The following is a 15,883-nucleotide window of genomic DNA, read 5'->3' on the forward strand; positions in this document are numbered from 1 at the left end:
CATCGTGTAGAAAACCCTCCACTTTAATGGGATAAACCTATTAGAAGTCAATCATTAATTCCTAAGGGCTCAATTCAGTAAAGGAGAAATTACCTCCATGGCTGCCTGCTGTGAGAGCTCCTGGATGTCTTCTGCAGCTGAAGAGCCTAATCAAAATAACTTATGTGGAATTAATAAAAGGAACACTTTGTAGTTATATGGCACTTACTTATTTTAGGATCTTAGAGCATTAATTAGTGAAGCTTCACAACACTGTATGAAGCAAGTAAGTACTATCCACCATATCAGGTACGTGTAAACTGAGGCACATAGACTTGAAGATGGCTTTCCAAGGTCACACAGCAAGTCACTGGCAGATTTGGGAATAGAACCTCTAGGGAAGATTGCTGGTCTGACTATCAAAGTATCTAGTTTCTAATATGGCACCAAACTCCAGTTAGTATCTGAGCAATTGAAGTTGATTTCCAGGTCCCCTACTCTAACCACTAAAGATGCACCCTTTTCTTTTGTGCCTGAAGAACCTCAGAGTAGATGTTCTGTGCTATTCCCCCCTCCCCCCCATCTCCAACCCAGTGCAGACTCAGTTCTATCCTGCCATTGGTGATGGCAAGTTGCTAAAACTCTATACCATATACAACTCTTCCAGATCAATGTCAGGCCAGCAAGGAGGAGATTTCAAGGCACACAGAGTTCACAGAATGAATTAATATTAATTATACTTATTTATTCACACAGTGTCCACAACCAAAGTGTGAGAGGCACTTTATAAAACAAATCTAGGATGTAGTCCCTGCCCCACAAGAACTCGGACGTAAAGGGCAGGTTTTTCAGACGCATTCACCATTGGCCAATCTCTGGTCCCATTGAAGTTCATGGTAAAATACTCATTGACTTCAACAGGAGCATAGTTAGGCTAACACTGAGCAAGTTACAGAGTCTGAAACTTGCTGTCTTTCTGTCTAGCCCAATGATTCTTTCATTATTTAGCTACAAGTTATTATTTAGCTTAGATATTAGGCCAGAGAGAGTGGGGAAAAAGAGAAAGCATGGGGATGACTCTAGCTAGGGAGTTAGAATGCTCTTGTGGGAGACTCAGGATCCAGTCCCCCTGCTCCAAGGACTTTACTCATTTAGCCACAGTGGAACAGCTTCAACAGGAGAAACTGAGGGGCCCAATAGCTAGAGCACTCATATGCGATATGGCAGAGCCCTGTTTAAATCCTTTCTCCACTTTAAGGAGAGTTGAACTGGAGTTCTCCCACATCCCTAACCATTGGGCTAAAAGTTATGATGGAGGTTGTCACTCCCACAGTGTTCTCCATAGGCTCATCTATAGGGGACTGATTCAGTAGGTGAGCTCCAAGCATGCTTACTGCATTGGGTCCTGCAGGCGAGGTAGGGGGAGGAACACCTATCTTCTGGTTTGTGCCTCACTCATTTGGATGCCTGGCACGAGGCCACAGTGTGCATGCGTAGAAGCAGAAACATAGGTGCCTAGGTAACTTTTACTGCAAACATTAGATGCTGAGTGATTGTAGGTGTCTATAGGGCTCAGGCTCAGCTCAGCAGGGATTTTGTGAATCCCACTGGGGCCTGATTCTGGGATTTAGGTGCCTAAAATGGGAATTTGGCACCTAAGTCCTTTTGTGACTCCAGCCCCCAAACAAACAGACATAAATGGGGTAGACGAATAAGCTAATGCAGTAATTTAGGCTTGTTATGAATCTATCTTCGTGGGCATGTCTTTTTGTGGGTTTTATTTTTGTAAACTCCACTTGCAATCTGTGAGCGAATATGTTCAATTATACCAATAATCACTTACTTTTAAAAATAATAATATAAAATTTAATAATGAAATAATAATTGTAGGCCTGATTCTCCTTTCACTCCAACTGATGTAAATCAAGCAGTAGAGTTACTCTGATGTAAACTATGGCAGTAAGAGGAAAATTAGTTAAATTTTTTCTTATTATTGATAAAAATAACAATAATAGTGTTAATTAGTACCAATAGAATTCCCTGGGAGAAGGGTAGAATAGCCTCTCTCTTGCTATCAGGACATTTAATTATAGGTATAGCCACAAAGCTAAAATCTACATTCTAATTGTTAGATGCTGGGGTTGTTTGCATCTCAGAGTTTATCTCAAGTTCACCTGTAGAAGAAATAAAGCACTTAGGTCCCAATATCAAATAAATGTAGCTATTCTGGGGTACTAGAATAGCACAGAGTTGGCAATATAAAGTGATAATTAATTTTTTGATAAAAGAAACTGCATAAGTGTTTTCTTGTTTATCTGGTAATAAACATGTTAAGACTCACTGTCCACACTTGCTCCCTATAATGTGGATAGTTGCTGTTGGGTTGCTAGTTTTTTCTAGTAGGCAAAATTAGAGAGGAATGATTTGGAAATATTAGAGAATCTTAAAGACCCTTGCTTTTCTTCTTCTCTTTTCCTTGTGGGTAAATAAGCAATGAATCAGTTCAGATAGAAGTAATGATTTAGTGACTGATCTAAGCACCAAGTTTGAAATACACATCGCAGACTCCTTGAAACTGCAAGGTCAACTCAGCCCTTCCGCCTTCGAAGGGAAATAAATTGAGTGCCAGGCCATTACATTGTACATGGGATTCTTCCCACCTCCCTGTTAGGACTTAGCTTACCAATATAACCTCCAAACCTCCACAGAAGGAGAGACCCCACATAGAGTGATTTAAAAAGAATGACATCTACCACCCAATTAGCACCACTAAAGACTGTGGTGCAAAATTTACTATGAAGTTACAATATTAATTCATCACAACAGATTCTTGCTGAAAACAAGAAGTCCACATATCATTCTGTCTCTTGCATTTGAGTTACTAGGCTTTTTGAGCCAGATAGTAAACAATATTTAGGTACCTAAAAATGAATATCCGTGTTTGGTGGGATTTCAAAAGTGCCTACACAGATTAGTAAAAAGCGACAAAGAGTCCTATTGCACCTTATAGACTAACAGATGTATTGGAGCATAAGCTTTCATGGGTGAATACCCACTTCGTCAGACACATGTAGTGGAAATTTCCAGAGGCAGGTATAAATATGCAAACAAGAGTGAGTCAGGCTAAAGATAGTTAGTTAGTTCAATCAGGGAGGATGAGGCCCTCTTCTAGCAGTTGAGGTGTGAACACCAAGGGAGGAGAAACTGCTTTTGTAGTTGGCTAGCCATTCACAGTCTTTGTTTAATCCTGAGCTGATGGTGTCAAGTTTGCAAATGAACCGAAATTCAGCAGTTTCTCTTTGGAGTCTGATCCTGAAGATTTTTTGCTGCAGGATGGCTACCTTTAAATCTGCTATTGTGTGTCCAGGGAGTTCGAAGTGTTCTCCTACAGGTTTTTGTATATTGCCATTCCTAATATCTGACTTGTGTCCATTTATCCTTTTACATAGGGACTGTCCAGTTTGGCTGATGTACATAGCAGAGGGGCATTGCTTGCACATGATGGCATATATTACATTGGTGGATGTGCAGGTGAATGAACCGGTGATGTGACAGATCAGCCACAACATCACCGGTTCATTCACCTGCACGTCCACCAATGTAACCTGCCTCTGGAAATTTCCACTACATGCATCTGACGAAGTGGGTATTCACCCATGAAAGCTTATGCTCTAATACATCTGTTAGTCAATAAGGTGCCACAGGACTCTTTTGTCACTTTTTACAGATCCAGACTAACACGGCTACCCCTCTGATACCACACAGATTAGGTGCTTAATTCCTATTGAAATTTATCTGGAGGCACCTAAATACAGCTTTGAAAAGCTGTCCCTTTTAGCATAAACAACAATTTACATTGGAGGGTATCAAAACTACAGTGAGGGGATTGACTGTTTCACAGGGGTATAAGAACACAGTATAAGGCATTTCATCCTTGGGCTGTTCTTCTGACTATAACCTAGATGGTAACAGACAAAAGTCTTTACTATCTGACAGGAGTGTAGGGTGACCAGACAGCAAATGTGAAAAATCGGGACGGGGGGTGGAGAGGTAATAGGAGCCTATATAAGAAAAAGACCCAAAAATCGGGACTGTCCCTATAAAATCGGGACATCTGGTCACCCTAGTTGAGTGACCTATATTAGATTAGGTGACTGTTTTAATCCACCTCACAATGACCAGATAAAAACTGGAAGTGTTGGAAGCAGTCTCAGGAGACTGGCCAAGGACTAAGGGTGAAGTTCACCCCTGCACATAGGGCCAGCATGAACCACTCAAGCCCAGTTTTTAGTGGGGCATAAACATTGTTTTGGCCCTGTACATAGAGTGAATTTCTCCCTTGACAAGCATGGAGATCGAACTAGATGTGGTCCCTCCACTTTAGGGGTCAGAGACACCAGGGTGGGGCCACTTGTACTGCTCTCATCCTCTAACTTGCTGCTTTACTTGGACTGTAACCTCTTTTGGGGGGCAAGGCCTGTCCATTTGTTCCGTTTGTACATGGCCTAGCACAATTGGGTCCTGGTCTATAACTGGTGCTCCAACGTGCTACTGCAATAAAAAAAAAAATACGAGGAAATCAGTCTCTAGAGGTGCCAGCCGTCAACTTTTTCCTTCCAGCAGTAAATTCACTAATGACTGTTTGTTTTTTTATATAAAGAAAGAAAATCCACACCCAACATCCATTTCCCACTGAAAGAAAAACAAAGCATCCCAATGCAGGAAAATTATTTTCATCCCATTTTTGTAAGGAACTAAACAGTGGAGAGAGTTAAATAAGCAAAGAACACTTGTCATAATCTCTGCCAGTTAGTTTGTCAAGAAATCAAAGCAAGTTTGGGAAGCGTATTTCTCCACTACTCAGAGTTCAGCTGAAGTAACTGTTGCATTAGCCAACACAAATCAAGAAAGCCTCCAAATCTGTGACTTGTATCCACATGTCAAAGGGAGCATCTGCTCCTGTGATTTGCCGAGAATGAAGAATATGGCTTAGTGCAGGGGGAGGTTTATAAGTGAGTCACGAACAAAGGATACAACTATTTGAGTGCAGGAGATGTCTGGTCTAGTTTCAGTTTAATCTTTGATCTTGTGACTTTTTTGTTTGAATCTATCACTGCAGAGGGGGAAGAAAGAGCGAGCGAGCTCCATTCAGTTTAAAAAAAATGAAAATCATCTACTGCTGAAATTCATTTAAATTGCAATCTGCAGCACAGAGGAGGTGGCTATAGCATCAGAGGGACATGTTAAAAGGAATCATAGCAAAGATGTGTATAGTTTTGATCATAGACAAGCCCTGAATTTTTTCCATATATTGTCTGTACTCTGTGTAAGTGTGCTACTCCTGAATGCAAGAGACTAGGAACATTGATTTGAGCCCGGCATACAGCAGACAGATGCTGTGCAGTTTCCCATATACACAGCTCTGCAGGAAACCTGCATCAGTCCTGCTATTCTAAACACAGGGCTTCTGGAGCTGAACGCAGGGCTTCTCACTATCTCTAAATCAAATTCAAAACTGCTCTTCTTGTTTTCAAACTCATTCTATCCCCTTCGCTTTGGCCCCATATCCACCTGCTTCCCCTCCTGCTCAAGGCCACATGCTAATTTTGGCCTGCTCTCTCTTTTCCCGAGACCCCACAATTAGTGATCATTGCTGTTATGTTGTGCATTCCCATTTATCTGGAAGTCGCCTTCTCACCCCTTCTCCTACTGAGTTATTTCTCATTTAAAACGTTCCTGTTTGCTTTAACCTATGACCGATTGACCCTATTCATCTTTTCTTTCCCCTCCCCTCTATAATTAGCTTGCAAGAAGCCTGCTTACTTGCATCTTTCCCTCTTTGAAATTTCTCATTCCTTGCCCTCTCCTCTACTGTAAACTATCTTCCCCTTTTTGTTGGTATGAGAGTTGCTGAACCCAGTGCTGCACACTTTATTTTATGTATTAATTGATTTTATGTTATGACAAGGTAAAGGCAGTCTGCAAAGGATTCACAGGTCCTGGTCTGTCACAGTGTTGCTGAGGGAAGAGTATAAAAAGAAAGGGAACCTGGTGGATCTTGGAGGGAGGAGCACAGGTTGCAGGAGGGAAGAATTTGGAGGAAACACAAAGAAGTCAGTCTGTGTGCACATGACTAGAATGGTAGCTGCAAGTTGCAGCAATTCTGTAAATAGTTCTCTCAATAAAGACCCAGCTTAGTTTTAAAAGCATGGAGTCTTTTCATGTTAATACCCAGCATATGGTACATAAAACAGTTGGGTCAGAGAGGAATTAAGTTGAAAGCTGTGTCCTCACCTCTTCTTCTCCTTCTTCAAAACCTCTTAAAAACCCCCAACTACTTCAAGTCCCACAAGAAGCAAGTTTATGACTTTTATAAATCCTGTTACCCACTAAATCATCCCCACTTCTGCATTTCCTACTGTCTCCTAGGTCGGAACTTGAAAATCTTTAAATAAATACGTTTATTTCTAGCTGAGTTCTCTCCTACCTCTACCTGTCTATCTCTGCTTTTGCACAAGCCCTTAAAGTTCTAATTTCAGGTCTTCAAAGTTTGATGTAGCCTAGTTTATGCTATATATTGGAATAAATTAAAATATAAGGGTAGGTATTAAAATACTTCTGTCATACAGTGAGCTGGGCCTGTAAGAGGTTAAGGCCCTTGGATGAATTACATATGTTGAGTCAGTCACTGCTACTTTCTGATATCCATGGCCCTAAACATCCTATTACCTTTATTTAAATGTATTTCTGTATTGTCTAACCAACATGTAATTCATCCTGCTTTTAAGCAACAAGCTATCAAGAAGAAATGGACAAAGAAAAATCAGGGGAAAGCACTTGTTTTAAACTGCTTCCAATCACAATCAATTAGTGCCAGAGACTGAAGGCCAGATCTTCAGCCCGTGTAAACTGGTGTTGTTCCATTGAAGCTGATGGAGCTATGCCAATATACACCAGCTAAAGTTCCAGATCTAAAACAGAATTGGCATCTTAAGCTGTGCAGCACTGAAATGCATGCACATTTCCTGATGTGCTTTGATACAGATAGAAAAATATTTTATGTGCTTTGAAGATACCATGAGTTGAGCAAAAGGCACACATAATGCTTTTGAGTTTAAATATGAAACTGCTTTCTGGACTCATTTAGTTAGATTTATTTCACTGCTGCCTCCCATCCTGTACATTCAGCCTAATACTATAAAAATCAAACCTATCTTATTAAAAGAGTTGATGTCCTCCAAAGAAATACCTGGAATAAAATATGATTAAAAAGTCCTCTCCTCCTCCTCAAAGCAAAATACTAAATGGAGCCCATATTTATTTTTAAACTTATTTTTTTCCAGGCAGCTCCACCAGTTGTTTTTATAATATCCTGTGTGAGTAGTAAATTTTATAACCACAGATGGCTGTTATTCCATTTGAGTCTGTTTTAGGGAGAAAATAAAAGATAGCACAGCCTAATTGCCAGTAGGTTAGCAAACACTTCTACTAAGTAAATAAAGACAAAGAAATAAAATAATGGAAAATAAGATGATAGAAATTCCCCAGTAAGTGGGTTCTTTCTGGACTTTGAACATTAAACTAATGTGCGATATTTTGCCAACACATCAGTTGACTTGAAATGAGACAGGAACACTTAGTCTATAGAATGATAACAGATTAGCAGCCTTCCACTATCTGCATTAAGGATGGGTGAACTGGTTCAGAGACGAGGCTCACCCTCAGACCTCTCAATTTGCCAGTCGACGCAAGGTATCACAAAGATCCAAAATACAGGTTTAAAAAAAATCATTCCAGCCCCACCTTCAGCAAAGTAATTAAGCAGGTGACTCATCCCCATCATTATTCAGCCAGGCACCTAAGCACATGTTTAACTTAAGGGGAAACACCTTGCTTTATTGCAGTCAATGGGAGATTTGCCTTTAACTTCAACAGGGCCTGTATATCTCCCTAAAGCACTTTAAAGTTCAACATATGGTTAAGTGCTTTGCTGAGTCATGGTCTCTTTACGGAAATGTAAATGCTCTGGGATTCATTCTTTTGGTGTGAAGAACTAGTTTAATGATTTTGCATTTCTAGTGTATATAATTTTCAACAATAACAACAAAAACAAAAATGAAGGAGACACCAGATTTGTGTGGAACATAGGTACCTCTGAGACTAATGTGAGTCATGTCCCTGAGACTGAAGAACACTTGAGTGATGGTTACTCACATACTGAAACTCGAGCCAAAGTGAACTAGACTCCTTTTTTTGTGCATGAGTGGGTTTGTGTACGGTTGAGAATTGTTCTGTTTTATGGCAGGAGTTTCACAACTTATGTCATGAGCAGAACCAATCAAATAATAAGAACAGCAATTTGTGACTATTTTAATTAATAAACCAAGTGAGTGGACTCTCCTGTTAATTTGCTGGGTCATATTATTGATTCTACATGAGTATTCATATAACTGATGGTTTATTGGAGAAAATGTTGGCACATGGTACAAGTTTAATATATTCTAAGCGTGAGTAAAAATTAGGCCCAGAAGAGTGCTGTAACACGGTGGGCTGCCCCTTTAAGGGCCAGGGAGCAGCTGGCCTAGTTCTGGAGGGAAACGCAGCAGGTAGGTCCTGGGACTCACTTGAAAAGGACTTAATGAGTGGGTCTGATTCCTAGCTAGAAGATACAAATGAGGACCCCAGCTCATCAAGCCCTCGGATCGCTACCCCTTCCTGCTTCTCCAAGTGGGCACCAATGATACTGCCAAGAATGACCTTGAGCAGATCACTGCAGACTACGTGGCTCTGGGAAGAAGGATAAAGGAGTTTGAGGCGCAAGTGATGTTCTCGTCCATCCTCCCTGTGCAGGGAAAAGGCCTGGGTAGAGACCGTGGAAGTCAACGAATGGCTACATAGATGGTGTCGGAGAGAAGGCTTTGGATTCTTCGACCATGGGATGGTGTTCCAAGAAGGAGGAGTGCTAGGCAGAGACGGGCTCCACCTAACGAAGAGAGGGAAGAGCATCTTCGCAAGCAGGCTGACTAACCTAGTGAGGAGGGCTTTAAACTAGGTTCACCGGGGGAAGGAGACCAAAGCCCTGAGGTAAGTGGGGAAATGGGATACCGGGAGGAAGCACGGGCAGGAGAGTGCAAGAGGGGAGGACTCCTGTCTCAGACTGAGAAAGCAGGACGATCAGCAAGTTATCTTAAGTGCCTATACACAAATGCAAGAAGCCTGGGAAACAAGCAGGAAGAACTGGAAGTCCTGGCACAGTCAAGGAACTATGATGTCACTGGAATAACAGAGACTTGGTGGGATAACTCACATGACTGGAGTACTGTCATGGATGGATATAAACTGTTCAGGAAGGACAGGCAGGGCAGAAAAGGTGGGGGAGTTGCATTGTATGTAAGAGAGGAGTATGACTGCTCAGAGCTCCAGTATGAAATTGCAAAAAAACCTGAGAGTCTCTGGATTAAGTTTAGAAGTGTGAACAACAAGGGTGATGTCGTGGTGGGAGTTTGCTATAGACCACCAGACCAGGGGGATGAGGTGGACGAGGCTTTCTTCCGGCAACTAGCACAAGTTACTAGATCGCAGGCCCTGGTTCTCATGGGAGACTTTAATCACCCTGATATCTGCTGGGAGAGCAATACAGTGGTGCACAGACAATCCAGGAAGTTTTTGGAAAGTGTAGGGGACAATTTCCTGGTGCAAGTGCTGGAGGAACCAACTAGGGGCAGCGCTCTTCTAGACCTGCTGCTCACAAACCAGGAAGAATTAGTAGGGGAAGCAAAAGTGGATGGGAACCTGAGAGGCAGTGATCATGAGATGGTCGAGTTCAGGATCCTGACACAAGGAAGAAAGGAGAGCAGCAGAATACAGACCCTGGACTTCAGAAAAGCAGACTCTGACTCCCTCAGGGAACTGATGGGCAGGATCCCCTGGGAGAATAACATGAGGGGGAAAGGAGTCCAGGAGAGCTGGCTGTATTTTAAAGAATCCTTATTGAGGTTGCAGGAAAAAACCATCCCGATGTGTAGAAAGAATAGTAAATATGGCAGGCGACCAGCTTGGCTAAACAGTGAAATCCTTGCTGATCTTAAACGCAAAAAAGAAGCTTACAAGAAGTGGAAGATTGGACAAATGACCAGGGAGGAGTATAAAAATATTGCTCAGGCATGCAGGAGTGAAATCAGGAAGGCCAAATCACACTTGGAGTTGCAGCTAGCAAGAGATGTTAAGAGTAACAAGAAGGGTTTCTTGAGGTATGTTAGCAACAAGAAGAAAGTCAAGGAAAGTGTGGGCCCCTTACTGAATGAGGGAGGCAACCTAGTGACTGAGGATGTGGAAAAAGCTAATGTACTCAATGATTTTTTTGCCTCTGTCTTCACGAACAAGGTCAGCTCCCAGACTGCTGCACTGGGCAGCACAGTATGGGGAGAAGGTGACCAGCCCTCTGTGGAGAAAGAAGTGGTTCGGGACTATTTAGAAAAACTGGACGAGCACAAGTCCATGGGGCCGGATGCGCTGCATCTGAGGGTGCTAAAGGAGTTGGCGGATGTGATTGCAGAGCCATTGGCCATTATTTTTGAAAACTCATGGTGATCGGGGGAGGTCCCAGATGACTGGAAAAAGGCTAATGTAGTGCCCATCTTTAAAAAAGGGAAGAAGGAGGATCCGGGGAACTACAGGCCAGTCAGCCTCACCTCAGTCCCTGGAAAAATCATGGAGCAGGTCCTCAAGGAATCAATTCTGAAGCACTTAGAGGAGAGGAAAGTGATCAGGAACAGTCAGCATGGATTCACCAAGGGCAAGTCATGCCTGACTAACCTAATTGCCTTCTATGAGGAGATAACTGGGTCTGTGGATGAGGGGAAAGCAGTGGATGTGTTATTCCTTGACTTTAGCAAAGCTTTTGATATGGTCTCCCACAGTATTCTTGCCAGCAAGTTAAAGAAGTATGGGCTGGATGAATGGAATATAAGGTGGATAGAAAGCTGGCTAGATCGTCGGACTCAACGGGTAGTGATCAACGGCTCCATGTCTAGTTGGCAGCCGGTTTCAAGCGGAGTGCCCCAAGGGTCGGTCCTGGGGCTGGTTTTGTTCAATTTCTTCATTAATGATCTGGAGGATGGTGTGGACTGCACTCTCAGCAAGTTTGCAGATGACACTAAACTGGGAGGAGTGGTAGATACGCTGGAAGGTAGGGATAGGATACAGAGGGACCTAGACAAATTAGAGGATTGGGCCAAAAGAAACCCGATGAGGTTCAACAAGGACAAGTGCAGAGTCCTGCACTTAGGACAGAAGAATCCCATTCACTGTTACAGACTAGGGACCAAGTGGCTAGGCAGCAGTTCTGCAGAAAAGGACCTAGGGGTTATGGTGGACGAGAAGCTGGATATGAGTCAACAGTGTGCCCTTGTTTCCAAGAAGGCTAACGGCATTTTGGGCTGTATAAGTAGGGGCATTGCCAGCAGATCGAGGGACGTGATCGTTCCCCTCTATTCGACATTGGTGAGGCCTCACCTGGAGTACTGTGTCCAGTTTTGGGCCCCACACTACAAGAAGGATGTGGAAAAATTGGAAAGAGTCCAGCGGAGGGCACCAAAAATGATTAGGGGGCTGGAGCACATGAGTTATGAGGAGAGGCTGAGGGAACTGGGATTGTTTAGTCTCCAGAAGAGAAGAATGAGGGGGGATTTGATAGCTGCTTTCAACTACCTGAAAGGGGGTTCCAAAGAGGATGGATCTAGACTGTTCTCAGTGGTACCAGACCACAGAACAAGGAGTAATGGTCTCAAGTTGCAGTGGGGGAGGTTTAGATTGGATATTAGGAAAAACTTTTTCACGAGAAGGGTGGTGAAGCAATGGAATGGGTTACCTAGGGAGGTGGTGGAATCTCCTTCCTTAGAGGTTTTTAAAGTCAGGCTTGACAAAGCCCTGGCTAGGATGATTTAGTTGGGAATTGGTCCTGCTTTGAGCAGGGGGTTGGACTAGATGACCTCCTTAGGTCCCTTCCAACCCTGATATTCTATGATTCTATGATTCACTGAAGGAGCCTGAGCGCATATTCTCCTGTGGCTGCAGCAGAAGATGGCCAGAAGGCAAGCAGGTCCTGTGAATCCCCCTAGGCTGGACAAATTCCAGTCCCTTTAATTACTGGAGGCCAGTCCAGAACAGGACTTTTGTTCTGCGTTTCCTTATAGTTTTGTGTTCAAGAGTAAACTGACAGAGCCCTGAAGAAAGGGCCACAAATGGAACTGGGCATGGCTGACTGACTGTCCCAGGCTGGTAATAGAATCTACCAGTTTACATGCTCTAATCACTATTCACTATCAGTTCTTCTATAATCAATAGCCCACTGTTTAAAATATTCAGTCATCCCATCAGGGAATAGAAACAAAACCATGACCAGTCACATACTGTGAATATTCAAAATGAACAATTTGTAAACAACTGATATTCTGGAATTTGTTTGGATAAACTTCTTGGCAAATACAAATAATGAATTCATTCAAAGAAATCAAGCTATTTATGAGCAGAAAAAAAGAGCTATATTCATGTAATAATTTATTTGCAACGAATAATTCAACCAGAAGGTAATGAAGACAGATAATAAAAAAATGGGTTTTTTTTCTTAAAGGAAGACTGCATGGTTATTGCTTCTATAAATTAAAAACAAAACAGAAAGCCCTTGATTATTCCCTGATGCCCAGTCAATGGCAGCAGTTACTGTAAAGTGCTTTAATGAACTAGCCATATCATAAGTAAAAAAGAGAAAGATTTCACACAGACACATACTACGGTCATCATATTGCCTGAGTCCAGAACCAAATAAATCTGTTAAAATTTGAAAAGAGAAGAGAGAATGGAATGAAAAATAGTGGGTTTTTTATGTCATTTGATCATAAAACCTAGTGAGATGAATATTCTGACTTCGCAATCAAAACATGCTATAATTGCAAACAGATTCTTTTAAAGGAACAAGGAAAAAGACAGTGAACACATTAAATACCTGCTGATCACAGCAGGATCATACTTTACTATCTTCCAATCTACACAGTCCTGTTATTGCAGATCAATTCTTGTATCCTTTAATTCAAGCAATGCACATCATTAAGCTGTCCCTGTACCATTATGCTGCTCTAATTACTCTCTAAAACTACTATTCCAGCAACATGTGTCTATTTCTCAAAACACACCCCTTTACAAAACAGTGACCAAATGAGAGCTTGGAGATTCATTGTGTATATTTTATTTGGAAGTAGAATGCCCATCCAGAGTTCTGACCACTGTTGGCATAGATTTCGATACACAACACAGGAAACTTACACATTCCAAGCAGCAGCAGCTGTTCTCCTTCCTGCCCCCCAGCCATGTCTCATACCAAGCAGCCGCTGGCAGACCCCCTAGCAACTAAAACTGCCACGCCACAGCTGAAGAGTCTGTGTTGTGCCTCCTGCAGCCGGAGGGAAGGCAGCATAAAAATGGCTTTAAGCCACCAATGTGCTTGACTGACTCTGGGCTGGGACTGTGCTCTGGGAAACAGGGATGCTGGAAGAAATTTTATAGTTGGGGTGCTGATCATGGAAACCATGTATTTGGTGTTTGTTATTACTACTTCAAGCCAAGGGGTGCAGCAGCACTTCCCCCCCCCCCCAGTACCCATGGTTCAAGCACCATTGCTGGGAGATGGTGCAGGTCACAGAACCCCTCACATGCCTAGATGTCTAAGGGTTGGTTTTCAGCCCAAAGCAGCTGAGTGTCCTCATAGATGTGTTTGCCATAGAGCATTGGTTTTCAAATGGTAGAGCGCACCCCCTCCCAGAGGTGCAAGGAGGTTATCGGGGGGGGGGCATGAGGTAGGGCACAGGGCTATAGCTGGCCTGGTGTCTGAGCTGCTATGGGGAGAAAGCACAGGGAGCCCCCAGTGGTCAGGAAGGGGGGTGGAGTGCAGCCCAGCCCTGCCCTGGCAGCAGCCTGCTGCTCTTCTCTTCCTCCCCTCCCTGACTGCTGGGGACTCTCTGTGTGCTCTCCCCACACCTGCCCTGCCTTGGCCTGGCCACAGACCTGCAAATTTTAAACCTTCTGGCATAGGTGCTGGAACTAGGGATGCTGCCGCACCCCATGGCTTGAAGTAGTTTCCATTATATACAGGGTTAACAGTTTGGTTCAATGTCTTTCAGCAACTCCACTATACAAATTGTTCTAGGATCCCTGGCCTCCAGAGCCTACAGGAGCCAGAGGCTCTGGGCTGGGCAGGGCAGGTGGAAAAGTGAGGAGCCCCGGTCTGCTCTGTGCTGTGCTGCCGTGGGCTTCTTGGAGGATGGAGCCAACCAGGTCCTGCCACCACCCTGAGCATGAACTACCCACTCCCCTCGGTGAGTCACTTCCTGTCCCAGGCAGGTGGGAGTGTGGGGGTAAGGTAGGAGTTTGATATGTGACTCCTATAGAGAAGGGGGGCACAGCAAAATACGTTTGAGAACCTCTGCTCCTGAGAGCCCTCCAGCATCTAATACACTGCCTCCCACCCCGGCACACACCCTATGTAACCTATGTGTTACCCAGAGCCTGCACTGGAGAAATCTCCCCAGACTGGATAAAGGGCTTTCATTGCCCGTTTTCCTTTGCGGAAAGTCAACAGTTCAAGCTATTTTGGATCAAAGGGCAGAGCATTCAAAGTAAAGGGGCCCAGATGGAGAACACGAATCCTAAAGTGTATTTTCATATACTAAAGCTTCTTTCTTTAAGACAAATTTCTTCTATTTTTATATCCTCTTCTTTTCAATACATCCAAGTGATGTTTGGAACGCACAACTAATTTGTTACGGGCTAAAGATAGATGAATTTGAAAAAGCTCAGAATTAGCCATGCCCTACCTTCCTTACGAATTGCACAATCAACAAAGCTCCCATTGTGTTCAGGGTAGATTTTGCCTGATTAAGGATGGAATATGAACTGCAGAACTTGGCCTATGGCACTCAAGTTGACTTAACAACATAGCTGTGATCCAAGAACACAGCTGGTTGAAATTTACCCCAAATTTGGAAAAAAATCCAAATTATTGAAGTGGGAATTAAAAAAAAAAAAACACACACATGGATTTTTTCCTCTTTTTTCAAACAGCTCTATCAAAAATGTGTCTGTATTAAAACTAGGAACTTCCTCCTTCTTCTATTAAAGCCAGTAGCAAAACTCCAGTTGATTTCAGTGGGAGGTTGTGTGCCTGTCTTGGAGTTACAGCTGTTTACTTTTCCTGACAAAAACAAAGGGCCTGATTCTCTATTGTCCTGCCACTAGTATCATCATTTTCAGTGCAAAGAGGGTGTAACATGCGATCAAGCCACCACAGGAGTGTTTTATACCCTCTTTGCACTGGTGTAAGTAACTACACGAGGTAAGGGAGCTCCTGTTAGCCCTGCTGAACCCGTTCAGTAAGAAGTGAGCTAGGGCTTTATTCTTGCCTCCTGCATCAGCAGCAAAACTGTCAGTGAAGATTTTGACTGAAGAATTGCTCTTACTAGGTGATGCTGTAAGAAGCACTAGGAAAAGAGCTCTGGTTTGCAGATCACTGGTTGAACTGGATTTTTTTTTTTTTTAACTTCTAGTGTCAGAATCCTGGGCAAAGGAAGGCAGGGCTAGTGGCAGGAGCTTGGGAACCAGGAACCAAAGCCCGGGGTCAGAGCTGATGTCAGAGTCAAGAGTCCAGCCGAGACTCAAGCCGAGGGTCGATACCTGGTATCAGGGTTGGTGTTAGGGTTCAGGAGGTTCAAACAGGATTCAAGTCAGAGCCAATGTCAATACCAGGAATTCAGAAGCAGGACAGCAACAACAGCTAGTTAGAGATCCACATAATTGCATGGACTTATATAGGATCCAGGAGCCAATCAGGGATCTCTAAAACAGCTGTCAGTTG

Source organism: Terrapene carolina, unplaced genomic scaffold (genome assembly GCF_002925995.2).
Source record: "Terrapene carolina triunguis isolate 2854851 unplaced genomic scaffold, T_m_triunguis-2.0 Scaffold147, whole genome shotgun sequence".
NCBI classification, from domain to species: Eukaryota; Metazoa; Chordata; order Testudines; family Emydidae; genus Terrapene; species Terrapene triunguis.